Source organism: Cicer arietinum, chromosome 7 (genome assembly GCF_000331145.2).
Source record: "Cicer arietinum cultivar CDC Frontier isolate Library 1 chromosome 7, Cicar.CDCFrontier_v2.0, whole genome shotgun sequence".
NCBI classification, from domain to species: domain Eukaryota; kingdom Viridiplantae; phylum Streptophyta; class Magnoliopsida; order Fabales; family Fabaceae; genus Cicer; species Cicer arietinum.
The window spans coordinates 49,704,535-49,720,727 of record NC_021166.2 but is presented as its reverse complement, the minus strand read 5'-3'; the positions used below and the strand labels follow the sequence as shown (position 1 = coordinate 49,720,727).

Genomic DNA, 16,193 nt, shown 5'->3' with positions numbered 1-16,193 from the left:
AAGATCCATAGCTACAACTTTCATGAAGACACCAGAACCAAATTCAGACTCGAAAGAGGAGAACAATGCAATATACGCTGGACAACAGATGTTGAGCGCTTGGAGCGCGCCCAAGCGCACCTGAAGCACTTTTTCCAGCATTTGCTACTGCCCAAACGCGCTTGGGGCGTGCGACGCACACCAGCAACCATAAGAATGCAGATTTTTACTGTTTTAGGGATCTTTTTCACTCTTGAGAAGTTGGGAGACTTGTGCCATAGCATAGAAACTCAAAGACGGCCGTTTCTAACATCATTGAAGCAGTTTTATCAAGAATCATTCATGAATCCTTCTTATAATTCTTCTCTAATTTTTATCTCTTTTATCTCTGTCATGAGTAATTAAACCCTATTTGTTAGGGATGAGTGTAACAAGATGAAACCCTTATTTTTATGATTTGATTTCTAGTTATATGAATGAGTTTATTGAATTATTTTTCTCATATTTGTGCTTAATGCTTTTTATTGCTTGATCAACATTAAAATGTTCTACGATTTGTATTTTGAAACGGAAGTGGACTTTACGAATGTTTGAGATGAGAAATTCATGAATTTGTAGTCTAGACATAGGTGCAGGTCATGAAACCAATTAAATTAGTTGCAAAGCAATAATTTACAAGATAATTTGTATGCGGTAATGCTTAATTATAATCTTAAATCTACTAAGGAATTAGGGGTTACTTTGGAATTAAAGGTTCTGTCACTAAGACATTAGGGCAAGAATAATAAAGAGAATTCGGCAATAATTCAATAAAGGAATTCAATAACAAGGATCAAATTAGACACCAAGGTTGGATTCGAAGTGAAACTCATCCCTGACATTTTTCTCATTATAAAAGATTAATTTTATTACTGTTGTTAATTTCAAATATTATTTCAATCAATTTGGAAATTTTTTGTTCAATTTCAGTCATTAAATATAATTCGATAGTAAAACGCAATCCTTGAGTTCGACACTCGGTACTACCGTTTTAATTATTACTTGCAACGATTCAGTACACTTGCTGAAACGCTATCAATAATACTCATTTCCGCATAAGTAGTCCATCTCCATATAACGATTGGATGACATTCAATTGATTTATTTATTTTCTGCTGAATAAATATGTATATTTTATTATTAGAATGTAAAATAGAATTAGAAATTCAATCTTTAGAATGAATATCAACCAAAATTAATATTGAGGGGAACCAAATTTAATACGGGTTGCCCAAACGCAATCCCAAAAAGTATGCTCAATAGACTTAATGTGACGGGGACAATTCACACTCGTGTGTTTCAAGTTTTCTCTAACGAGGACAACGTCGTTTATCATTCTCCATATAAAGGTTAATACTCTAAGAGGCATGTTCATTTTCTAGAGCTTCTTCCATATATTCCTCTCGCTAGAAAGATTATATGAACTAGGCCTATACGACACTTCCCACTCCCGAATCACATTGCATCTCGAATTGATCGAATAGTTCCATCTGTAGTACATAACCACATTAACTTGTCCATAAGGTTTGACTCCACTATTGGAATTTGATTAATTTTTTGTCTCAAAACTAAGGAAAGTGTTATCAACAAAAGTTGTATTCCAAGGAGAGAACACTTTGAAGCCATTTTGATGAACCAAACATTTGTCTTCCCCAACTTTCACATAATTGCCATTACAAATCCTCCAACAACAACTAACTCTTTTAATAACCCAAGTGGTGTGATGAATGCTCTTCCAATTAAAACTCGGGTTATACCCAACATTCACATGGAGGACACACTTATTAGGGAAATATCTAGCTTTAAAGCATTGAGCCATGAGGGTCGGGAAGGGGTTAATTATGATACACCACACTTACTTAGAAATCATTACTTCATTGAAAGCATGAAAAACTTGGAAACTCATATCACCCTCTGATTTTGGTTTACATAAGACATACCGAGTAATCCAATAATTCTCCTTTTTGAACCCTTACTACCGTTACAAAATTTGCATATCATACTCTCAATGTGTTCACATAATCCTTTAGGAAGAAGGGAACAACTCATCCCATCACTACAACAAAATAGACATTTACCTACAAAAGTTTTTAGTGACAATTTTTAAAGTTGTAGGTATAAATAACATATTCCTACAGATAAACTATTTGTTGTTGGTATAGGTGGCTTACCTTTGATGACATAAATTTATCACTAATTATTATAGGGACACACTTAAATATGTAGCTATAGACATCAAAATTGAAAAATAAATATTTTTTAAATGAGTCAAACTCTTAATTGTTTGTGAACAAAATTCTGTACAAATTTTTCATAATGTAAATCCTAAATTACTTATGAATGAAGCCAAAAAAATTTCAATAAAGCCAAAATCCTAATTTTTTCAATGGAGCCAAAAGAAATTCAATGGAGCCAAAACGGTAAATCCCCAAATCCATCAACTTCTCACCCAATCAACCACCTTCTCTCTGTCGATTAATCCCGAGCCCCAATCCATTGCCTTCTCGCCTTTGTTCAATCTCAAGCTCTAATTTATCACTTTCTCACATCCACATTATCGCCATCATCACAACGAATGTTCTAACCTGCAACCACTGTTCTCTCACCTTCGTTCTGATCCGAGCCCCAACCTTTGTACGACCTCTGACATCTTCGTTCATTCACTTTCATTTCTTGACTATGACAACATCTACAACAACAACTTTGTTCTATCACCTTCCTAAAAAGTAAATTTAGATATCTTTTTGTATGTTAGTTTAAACTTCATATAAAATATATATTTGAAACATTTGCTTAGTTATATGTAATTTTGGTGTTGTTTTCAATTTTCGTGACTTTAATTGGGAGTTAGGGGTTCATTTTAGGGATTTTCTCATTGTTGCGATATTTGTGGTTTGGGATCGAATTTCCTGTACATCGTCGCTCCTTTATTACACATGAACGAATACACACGATTGTTAATTGAAATTTTTGCTTAACTTTTGAATAATTGTCACACACGATAATGTAATCATTTGAAAAAATGGAAATAGTTGACATTAGCAAAACAATGAGTTAATGTTTTATTCACTAACAATGTGTTGTGTTCTATGTTTTGTGATTTTATATTATAATTGTGTATTGATCATTTGGGTGATGTTTACTACTTTTTTTCTGCCCTTTGAATGTTTGTTATTAGAGAAATTTGTAAATATACAAGAATACTTATGTTTTTGATGAAGACAAAAACCAAGTAAAACGACCAAGTTGCAAGTTCAAAGTGAAGTCAACAATCAAGTCAACTATTGTCAATATATTAAAAGACTTATAGTTTATGGTATATGATGCAATATAATATTGTTATATTTCAAATACACATGAGAACCTTCTACTTTAACATATAGTTCAAAATAATTTTCAAAATGTCAAAATGCGTGAACAATGTTTGAAAATCAAGTTTTTTTATAAAAGTCAAGATTTTATTCGACTACATATATGTATAGACGAATACAAATGAAGTCAGTAGTAAAAACTGCCCATTTGTATTCGACTACAACATGTTGTAGCCGAATACAAACCGAAGTCAGTAGCAAAAACTGCACATTTGTATTCGACTACAGGATGTTGTAGCCGAATACAAATACCAAGTCAGTAGCTAAAATGGCATTTTTGTATTCGACTATAGCATGTTGTAGCCGAATACAAAATCAAGTCAGTGGCAAAATACATTCATCCGTATTCAACTACAAGTATTTGTATTCGAATACAAGCTTAAAACTTTGAAATAAATCTGAACGTTACATAGGTGTATTCGACTACACTTAGGATGTAGCCAAATACAACAGCGAAGCAATGTAATTTCTCAGTTTAGATTCAATTTGGATCATTGCATATGTTCATCAAACCTTTAGGAACGATTGCCACTAATCGAAAGTGATGTCTATGAAGTATAAATACTTCTTAGTTTCAGATTTAACTTAAGAACCTTAACAACAATCTTAGAACAAATTTGAACAACTTTATGAAATATTTTGTGAATTATTCAAAGTCATATTTTCATATTTCAAGTACATGTTTTACATTGCCATATCATTGAGAAAGGTTCTTTGTTGTACTTGAAATTATATTAGATTATTAACATTGTATAAGAAAGCATCAACTTTATATTCTCTTGATTTCAATCAAAATCATTGTTGTAAAATCATTCAAGTTATTGTGTAAATTGAGGAAAAAGATGTACTTTCTTCAAGTGTTGTAAACTAGGACAGTGGTATGCTATCTTAGGCAGATTGTTAGAAGTTTGTAATAGAAGTCTTAGAGTTAGACTTGTACTTATTTTAACAATAGTGAAAAATCTCTTGTGATGTGCTAGAGGTCTGGATGTACCATTGGTTTGAAAGGGGAACCAGGATAAATCATTGTGTGCTTTATTTTTGTGTCATTTACATTTTTCTATACACTAATCCTACTCAAAAAAATCATCCACTAACTTAGGTGCGCCTTTGTACAAATAAAATTCTTTTGACTCCTTTGGTATTAGTTTTGACTGGCATTTTTGTTTGTATTTTTCTACTGGCATTTTTGCTTAAGGCCGAGCGTTTCCCTCTTGAGTTAGGGGTGGCGTGGTATTTCCACGAGATAGGGTATTCTTTGTCACACTTTTAGTGTGTAGGCGTAAATCAATTCACTAATAGTGAAGAGCTTCTTGGATGCTTTACTCATGTAGTAATTAGCAGTTTGAGCGATAGATTTGCCTTACATATTTTAAAACTTATTCCTCAGAAAATCATAATTCAATGTGTTTGCATTGACTTTTTATGCATGATTTCATGGGCATATAATATCAGTAGTTAATTTGATTATTTCGATTTTTTACTCTAATTAATCAAATGATTTACTATATTTTATAATAGATATATCATGAATTCATGATCATTTTTTGTGTGCAAATCATGATAATTATTTTACCGTCATATTTGGTGTTTTTTTTTTGTTATATAACTGATTCAGCTTTGAGTGTAATTTGTAACAAGTTGATTGATTTTGTCAGGGTAATTGGTCTGTGTTCATATCCAATTTGATACAGATATGAACTCGATTGATGAGAATTTCAATTGTGGATTTAATTTGAACACAATTTTAACCTTGAATCTTGATTTACTATGATGAATCTGGAAATTTGTTAGCCATTTTTTTTGTCAATTGTTAGTTAGACACTTGTCATTTCATTTATGAACGATGTTGAATTATTTTAATATTAGTGAATAAAATGTTTGGTCATTGTTTTGCTAATGTCAATTATTCCAAACATTATAATTCATTTGAGAAGTGCAACGGTAGCACACAACATTAGAGTATACTTACTTGTTCTCAAAAAATAAATTGTTTATGTTAGTTTAAACTTTTTAACTTTTTTGTTGTTTTCTAAGCAAATTTTTTTTGTCAGTTTAAACTTTATTTGTACTACGTGTAATCAATAGCTAGTATGAGGATTATAAAAATGGCAGTAAAAATATTGAGATAATGTTGTTATTTATAAATGGCAGTGTATTAATCTTGTGTAAAAACATCTTATAGAACAACCATATAGTGTCCCCTGTTTCATTTACCTTACACAAATTGTAGATCATGTTGTTATTTTTTTAAAAGACTAGTATTAATGTCAGATGAGCTGCAAGCTTGTTTCCTTATTTTCATTTCTTCGATGCAAGTTCAATATTGCCTTGATTGCGCTAACTTAGTGCATATTTCTTTCAGATTTGTTGTTTGGGATTTTTCAGAAGTTGTTACAAAGTGCCTAAGTGTGTGAGTATACAGCTCGCTTACCATGTACCTATTGTACATGATATTTTCTCCCTTGTTAGTTAAGTTAGTTTAGTAGTGGCAATTGTCACATGCTGACTGTATCAGTTTGTTAATCATATTGATAGTATGATCTTCCTTAATATACTTTTCTTTGGTTATTTTTCATTATTTTTCTTTCCTATTATATATTTAGTTTGAACTTTGCTAATGTTTGAATAATTCTTTTTTATTAGTTGTTGTTTGCGGTGTTTTCCTTCAATGTGTGCAACATCTCCATCACATTTGTATCTCTATCATCACCATAAAATCATTATGTGTTGTGTTTTGGTTGATTCTTAAAAATAAAGGATACTTGTGGCTTTCTATTGATGTATGGATTATAGTTAAGTTGTTTGTGTTGGTTATATTTAGCAAGTATGTTTGTGGGACTTTGAGATTCTGACTGAGTTGCTTTGTTAATGATAACATTTGCACGATCTTCCATTTTTTAAAAGAAAACAGACAAATGGCACCATGAGAGTTCCTTTTTTAATGGCTTGATTATACTTAGCAAGTTGTGTATTTGAATTTTCAGCTTGTTCATTTTTTAAGACCTGCATTATGTGCTTGAAATTTGATTACATTTTTAGTTGCCTTTGTCTTTAATTTTTGTTCGTGTTAAAACAAAAGAAGGGGAAAAAACTTATTAATTTTTAAAATTTGCATCATCCATTTTCGGTTGTTTTTTCCAAATAGCTTATTGATAGGTTCCTGATTCTACTAGTGCTCAAAATCATTTGAGTTCACTTAGTCCAAACAACAATGAAGATAATGAATGTGGTAATTAGATAGTATTAATTAATTTTGATTAAAGTCATTAATATTTTTTCTGTTTTATTAGTAATATTTTTATGTTGAATTGTGTATTTATTCATTTGTTATTTTATTGCTTATAGGTGAAGATTAAAAACCAATGTATTATTGAAGATGAAATCTTAACAATTTAGTGGACTCAATTTCTTAATATTTTTTGAGATTGTTATGTCTGACATAATATGTCTATTTTAAATGTTAGTAAGACAATATTTTTCACTACTAAGCAAAAATACTTTACGGTGCACTGTGGTGAACATTGTTTAACTATTATTTTATATGATTTGATTGTGAGATTTTTATGTTAATTTTCAATATATACGATGAACATCTTTTATTTTATTTTTACTCTTAAATATATATATATAATTGTATACTTGGTTAAATTTATAAAATAAAATACAGGAACATAATCAAAATCGTAAATATAGCTTTTATAAATTATAGTTAAACCATATACCAGGTAAAATGTCCGTATTAAATAATATTAAAACTCAAATAGAATCAAATTGTTACTTAATCTATATATCAACCGAGAAATGTCTGTAAGTAAAATAAAAACCGTAGAGTCACTCAAGAAAAATAGTTTATTATGAACAAAACTTAAAAGTTGAATAGAGTACCCTAAGTCTTGTTAATATTGTAGACCAATAAAAACATTACACATGTATTGTGATCTCTTTGATCGTGTTTCTTTTTCTGACTGGTTTCATCCTGTTTTAGGAGTGTTGTTCACTACAGCAGTTGCTCACTTCCGTCAGAGATTCGTATTGCCTTACTTTAGAGCGGAAAATGTACCCTACCTTTAAAACACTCACGTCCGTTCGATGAATCTCACACTCCAGAACAAGCAACGTGTCCTATATTTTTCATTTTAAAAAGCTTAAAACAGTAACTGTTCGTATTACAATAAACTTTATGTTTTGTTGATACCTGTAAATATGCGACACTGACTCATGTGTGCTGATTTTTTCGAAATAACTAGCAAAATACTCGCATTCCCACACGTTATTCACACATGTTACCGTGCTAAATTAAATAGACCTACTTTATACAAACAAATATTAATTTTTAGAAATAATTTTATGTGGATAGATATAATAATAAAAAATTAAATGAAATATTAAAAGTTTGAAAGTATCGTTTAATTTAAAAGTGGATTAATTTAATTCTTACAATTGTCTATGATATGTTTGTGTAGTAAATTATAATTTGTGAGTTATAAATTTTTAAATTAACAATAATAAATTTTTGTCTCTTCTTCCAATTTTGCATATAAATTTGTTATAATTTTATTTTATTAACATAAGAGAGAGTTGTTAACAAAATAAAATTAAGTTGATATAATAATATAATACATTATTTATCTTGGCATATCTATTCAACTGCATTAATTTTGATTTATTTTTTCTTTAATATAATGTATTTTGTTTGATGTTATTAATATAATTTATTATTTATTAATTATAATTATTTTTATTATTATTAATTTTATTTATTAGATCCGAAATCTTGTTATTAATTTTATTTAATTATTATTATTTTATTTAATTATTATTATTTTATTTATTATTTATTTTATTTATTATTATAGGTTAACAAAATTGAATTAAGTTGCTAATTTATATGCAAAATATGATGATGTTGGTAAAATAAAAAAAAAATTATCTACAAAATACGAGTGAATTGTTAAAATAATTTGTTTTGGAACATCTATTTAACCGTGTTTTTTTTTATTTAATGTATTTTATTTTATTTTATTTTATTAATATAATTTTATTTTAAAATATTTTAAGTTTATTAAATAAACAATTATTCAACTGTTAAAATGAAAAAATAAATAATTCAACTGTGTCTTTCTTTTTACTTCACTCTTCAACAAGTCTAGAAGAGATACAAAAGAAAAATACGGTATCATAGTTCAATCGTTCTCTCTCATTCAACTCTAGAGTCATTTTCATTTCAATATCTATCTCCCTTATCTGGTATTTTCGATTTAGTCTTAAATTACATTTTTATATGATTGATTGATTTCAATTTTTTTTTTGAATTATGATTTCTAACTATATATCTTTATATGTGTATGTTTAATTCGGCAAGCACATAGTTTTTCTTGTTGCACACACGTTATGAGATATAAATTGAAACTATGCCTTTTGAATAATTTGATTCATATTTTTGAAATTTATATCTATCAAAATAGAATCAATACAAATTCAACAAGATTAAAGAAACATGTTGGAATAATAGAAACTAATCAGTATGATGCTATTTGAAATAAAAATCTATTATAGTTCTTACTACAACCAAATAGAAATTGTTGATCATGTTACAATTTGAAATAGGGAAAAAGACTAATAATTTAGAATATAAATATTTACTTATAAGTCATCTAAATTAGAAAAGTATATTAACATATCAAGAAGCGATGAATAATTTAGAAACACATACTAGAGTCACTGTAAAAAAATAATTAATTTGTTTAGTTGATAATAACGTTTCAATAAGATATTTTAATAAAAAATTTAATGAAAAGAAATAGTATTTTATGTCATAAGTTATTTTTAACGGTACAATATCCTTATAATAAATAAATAGATAGGTGTATGATTTTGATTAATCAACGTAAATATCAATTAAAATAATGATTATCATACAAATTGAGAATCAAATACATTTTTAAAGTTTTGTGTTTCTGTCTTTAGTGTCTTTAGTTGCCGGGAGTATGATGGCTATAGCTTCACATAAATTTTTTTTGGCGGTGTGCGAATTTTAAAAAAATGAAGTATACGTCTAATTTATAATCTGTGAATTGTAGAAATTAAGGTTATATATTAAGTTTTATTTTTAATATGTAAACGGTAGAAATTAAGCTTATGCATTAAGTTTTATCTTTTTATATATGACAAAATAATATATGTGTATGGTGTCTGTCTATATAAAAGCATATAAAATAAAAAATACAATAATAAAGAGAGCATCATAACAAAAAAACTCAGCTTTAAATATCCTCAGTTTTTAAGTGTATAAATATAAACATCTACTTCTCTCTCTTTCTCTCAATTTCACTCTTCAAACATTCTCTCTCATAAAAAAACTCAACTTCATTCTTCAACAAATCTCTAGTAACAAATAGTGAACAAGAGGAAAACATGAAAAACATAGTTCAGATGTTTCCTCTCATTCAACTCAACAACCTCCTTTCGTTCACGTTTGTGATATCAATCTTTATGTTCCTTCTCAATTATTTCTAAGAATGTCTTGAATGTATTCTTTTATGATTGATTGATTTCAAACTTTCTGGAACTACTGTTTCTAACTATATCTCTATTTGTAAGGGTATTTATGAATAATTAATTCAATAAGGATACAATTTTTCCTAAATTTTTTTACATAGGATTATCACAATTAAACTCAATAAAAAATACAATAGAACAACTATAAATGGGTCTTCTTAGGTAAAATCCAAACTAATATAGAGGGAAATTAGATTGTCTTTCGGATAAGGGCTCTCAGGATCCGTGGTTACGTATGAGATTTTTTTAATGCACTTTTTGTATCAGATTTTGTGTTGTTGTTTTATCTGATTCTCTCTTATAAATGGTACTTGAGCGGATCTATTAATGATTAATTTGGAAAAAGAAAGGAAATTTATTGTTTACTTTTGTGAAATCAAAGATACGCATGCTTCTCTATTTTCCATTGTCTTATATTATGTGTTAAAAATCTTCAAACTTTGTCAATTTTAGGCATTAATATGATTGTGAAACGCAGTCAATATGATCGTGAAACGCAGTCAATATGATCGTGAAACGATCAAGCATAGTCAATCATTAGTATCCCAAGAAGAAGCTGATAATGGAGATAACACCGAAGAAGGAGGAAAAACCGAAGAAGGAGGAGACGGAAGTTTAAATAAAGGTCGAGATAACATAGACATCGAAGAAGGAGGAGGAGATGGCAGTCTAAAGAAAGGTTCATGGACATTGGTAGAGGATGCAATTTTGGTAGAATAAGTTCAAAAGTATGGAGAAGGAAATTGGAGTGCAGTCCATAAATTTTTTTTACTTGCTCGGTGTGGGAAAAGTTGTCGTTTACAATGGACAAATCATTTGACACCAGATCTGAGAAAAGGTGCATTTATTGCGGAAGAAGAAAACTCAATTGTTGAGCTCCACTCTATATTGGGAAATAAATGGGCTCAAATCGCTCTAAGGGTTTGTAGTAACTTAACTTTTCAATTTTTATTTTATGTTGATTTGATTTTGTTTTATGTTGTTTCATACGAAGAAGTTCTATAAATATTTTTTTGATAAATATGTTATCAGTTAGAAAAAAATTAGTTATTCTTTCCACTAAGTTCCATATAAAATCTTTAATAGGATTGTTACTTATGAGTGTGTTAAGGAAACATGATTAATGCAAATATTTTATTGCAAGAGATTATATTATGTTGATTATATTATTTTAATGATTATATTTTTAAAGGATATTATATTTTATATTACATAAATAATGTTTTATTAATACTTTTACCATACTGAAATATAGATGTTAGTTAAACTATTTAATTTGTTTTAGACAGAAACATTGTTGATTTCTATTTTTATTTCAGTTGTCTGGTCGGACATACAATGAGATAAACAATTACTAGCACACAAGAAGTAAGAAATTGAAAAAAGTTGGCTTACCAATCTATCTCGAAGAAGTAAAGCAAATGGCAAAAAAGATAAATCAAGAACGTCTAAATGTCGACATAGTAGCCAACCAAAATGGTGATGATGATTCACAAACAATAAAGTTAGATATACTTGACGTGGTATATAAAAGTTTCAAACTTCGTCCAGATGCAATTCTTCTACCACCATCCCTTGAAATAAAAGGGAAGTGGCTTGGTTGATCGAAGTATAGACTTCAATAGCAATAATATTGTTGTCCCACTAATTGATCAGTGTGAAAATTACTCTATATTGTCTCCTCCACGTGATCTATGCACCAGAAATCAGTTTAATGGATATGATAATTACTTTATATTGTATCCTCGATGTGATCCATGCACCAACAATCAGTTTCATATCCATAATTACCCTATGTTGTCTCCTCCATGTAATCCATGCACCAACAATCACCTTACGTTGTCTTCTCTATGTGATCCATGCACTAGCAATATGTTTTATGAATACGGTAATTACCTATGTTGTCTCCTCCATCTGAACCATGCACCAGCAATCACCCTATGTTGTCTCCTCCATGTGATCCATGCACCATCAATCACCTTATTTTGACTCCTCTATGTGATCCATGCACCAGTAAAAATGATTACCCTATGGTGTCTCCTCCATGTGATCCATGCACCATTAATCAACTTCATGGATATGATAACCTTCCTATAGGTAGTCATGCCACATTAAATGACAATATCTCTTCTTCTGAACCCATATACGATGGGTCTAATAGATATGAGCTCCCATCATTCCAATGTTTACATACTCAACAATGTAATTTGAACACACTTGTGTCCCGACTTCTTCCATATGAGTCTGTCGAAACACTGATTTAAATACGTCCAATTGAATAGCCTAATAAGTAAATGGTTTATCCAGGTAGATTTGGTTGACTCAATACAACATCATTCCACAATGGCTCAAATGTCCCAGAGCGAATAGAACATACGGTGCACGATGAAGCATTCAAAGGCTCAAATGTACAAGAGGGAATAAAACAAATGGCGCATGATGAAGCATTAAAGATTTCAACTTACAATAATATTTGTGTTGAATGGGATAAACTAGATGGACTAAGGTACAACCCATTTGATGAGTCTTTTGCAATATTTCAGTGTTCTGAGCACAACAATCATCAACTAGCATGTGGTCAATCAATGAGTGTCAATCACTTAAAACCACTTAGGGTTAGCAGTTTATCTTATACTATTTAGTTGTGATTATGAATTGTGTCTTTTTTTATTTATTGTTTTTGATAAATTTTGCATTAATTAGTTTTCCCCTTTTGACAGATCATCACGTTAATATTTCACATATCACAGATAATTATTTCATATTGAATCAAATAGATTTGGGACACCTAGATGCTTTGCCAGACTCCGATCAGTTGAATAATACCGATTATTCATCAGATCATTATGATATTAATCAAAGTGTATTTATGGTCAGAATAGATAATTTTTCCATGAATGGATATTTGAATCAAACAGATTTGGCGTGTCCAAGAGGCAAAATGAATAATATAAATTATCACCCATCAGATCATCATGGTATTAATGAAACTAAATTTAATCATTTCACATATAGCACTTCTATGAACGAAAATTTGAATAATATCGAGTATATTTGATCAATATATTGTTCTAAAAGACGCTTTTAAGTGCACTTCTTAGTAAAGAATATTATTAGTTAGCACTTGTAAGTGTTTGATCAACTTATTATTGGTTAACAAGTGTTTGATCAACTTATTATTGATTAACACTTCGTAGTGTTTGATATTTCAATACATTGATTATTGTGAAATTATTGAATGGATTATATCCCATGAGTTGTTTATTACCTTATATGGCTTGGGAAGAATGATATTTGAAATTGTTTATGATTAGGAATTTCTTGAAAAAATGTATTTGATTTTCTGATTTTTTGGAGATTCCTGGATGAGGTTTATTACACTCGTTAATATAATTTTAATGGTTTTAAGGGTTCATTTTGTCCCTATAAAAATATTAATTTTTAGAAATAATTTTAACTTTGTATAGATACAAACAATTATCATAATTATTATAATTTTTTTAATACTTCCTTATAAGATATTCAAGAGATAAATTAGTAAGATATAGATGTTAATTTATTTGCATATATAGAGGAGTGTGTTAGTTACAAAATAGGAGGAAACTGTTAATTTATTTGCATCTATATAGGAGAGTGTTAATTTATTTTCAATCGAATATAAAATAGGAGAAAGTTAATTTATTTGCAATAGAATATAATATAAGATGGAGTTGATTGCAAAATATGACAAAGTTGCTAATTTATTTGCAATAGGATGTAAAATAGCAACAAATTATTAAAATATTATAGCACGCTATTTTCTTTTACAGGTATACTTAATCCGCATTAATTATGATATATATTGTTTTCATTTAATGTATTTTATTTGATTTTATTAATATAATATAGTTTTTTTAATTATTTTATTATATTTTGTTTGTTAATTTAATAACGTGATATATATTGTTTTAATAATTAGATGTGTCAAAATAAAAATAACGTGATATATTGTTTTAATAATTTACTCTTATTTTATAAATAAATTTATATTATTATAACAACTCTATTCTATTTTGTAGATAAATTAGTCATTTAATTCTAACAATTTTCTTCTATTTTTTCTTCCAGATGTAATAAATAAAAATAATTATAATTAAAAATAATAAATTATAATAATAATATGAAACAAAATACATTAAAATGAATAAATAAAAAATACAAATTTGAGTAGACCATCACCGTCTTAATACTTCTTTAAATTTGTTTCATGTTATTAATATAATTTATTATTTTTAATTATTATTATTTTTATTATTATTATTATTATTATTATTATTATTATTATTATTAATTTTTATTTACTTTCTTGGTACTTCTTCGAATTTGTTTCATGTTATTAATATAATTTACTATTTTTAATTATATTTTTATTATTAATTTTTATTTATTACAAAAAAAGGAGAAAGTTATTAACAAAATAGAATTAAGTGGCCAATTTATTCGAAGAAAGTTGTAATATAATATAAATTTATCAAAATAGGAATAAGTTGTTAATATAATATAACACGTTATTTGGTGTTTTGACACATCTACTCAATGATATTTTATTTATTCAACTTAATATATTTTATTTTATGAATATTATTTTTTTAATATTTTAATTATTTTAAATTTATTAAATAAATAATTATTCAATTGTTAAAATAAGATTAAAAAAATTTAAAAACGTGTCCATGATTATTATTATTATTATTGTTATTATTATTATTATTATTATTATTATTATTATTATTATTATTATTATTATTATTATTATTATTATTATTATTATTATTATTATTATTATTATTATTATTGATATGATGATGGGACAATATAATATGGTCTTGATCTTAAACAATTATTTGAGAGGTATATATATTAGATAAACACTATGTTGTTGTTGTTGCGTTAATTTTTTTTTTTACTAAATGTGGTCATCTTCTTCATAATTGGAAATGGTATAAATATTGTTTTGCCTTTTCTTTTTTACTCAATAAATGTTTTGTTTAGGAAATAAATTCAAATTTAAAGTAAAAAAGACATTCAAATTAACATAAAAGTTATACCAAATATTAATTAGTATATAAATGTTTACTCTCTATGAAAGAAAAAGTACTATTAAATCTGACCGAGTATTTTATTTTTATTAAAGTAAAAAATATCCTTTTATCGAAAACAATTATATTAGAAATCAACAGAGCATCAAAGATAGAATATATCACAGTAAATTAAATAAATACTTCCTATTGAGCTTCTTCTTGATGAAACTCATCGGATTCACAAGAATTTATAATATGTATTATTATATTTTATTACCAATTATCTTCTCACAAATAATCTATTACATATTTTTAAATCTAGAAATATTGAATTTTCTATAACCAGATAAGTTTGAATTTATCACATGAAGAAAATCTAATCAAAGTAATATTGATGTTTTAAATTCTAGATGCAATTTTAAAGTAAAAAATATATATTGACAATGTATAAAAACTATTTTTATTTTCTCATTTACTAACCCCTCACTTATGATATATAATTTAGAAACTTTATCATATCTAAGAACTGTGCTTTTTTTTTTTTACATATATCTGTTAATAATATGGTTAGGTGTTTTTCTTTTTTTACCAATAATATAGTTAGCTAATAATTTGAAAACAAAATGTAATATATGTAGACAACTATTTTTTTAAGCTAAAAAGTTATTAAAAAGAAAAGAAAAACATCTGAGGTACGCAAACCTAATCCAAGAAAAGAGTATGGAGAAATTTATATTTAGCACAAATGAATGAAATATTACACTTCAACCACACTATTATGTCCACTAAAAGATAAATTGTACTTTATTTATTTATTTTTTGTTTTTAAAAGTGATTACTTTCAATCTAACAATATCAGTATTTCTCAGTTGAGTTAAGACTTAAAGACAAATTGCATTTTATTATAATTGTGATACTTTATAAAAATTTTTATAAAGTTTTAATTTAAATCCAGCAAAAAAAAGTTTTTAAATAAATATATTTCTATCATATTAATTAACTTTTCATCACACCATTTTATTAAAGGTTTATTCTATGAAATACACTTTAATTTTTTTGATATTCTAAATATAAATTTATTTTCATAGAATTATTTATAACAATTTTAAAAAATAATGGTTGATAAAAATGCTTTTACTTTTAAATTTATTATTATATAAAAAAGTTTCATTTATTTTATAAC

At 27.2% G+C, this 16,193-nt stretch overlaps 1 pseudogene; it reads right to left on the bottom strand.

Annotated features, from left to right (window-relative positions):
* The window catches only part of LOC140918616 (uncharacterized), an 11,897-nt pseudogene extending 9,209 nt beyond the window's left edge, over window positions 1–2,688 (bottom strand).
* Between the last annotated feature and the right edge of the window lie 13,505 nt (window positions 2,689–16,193).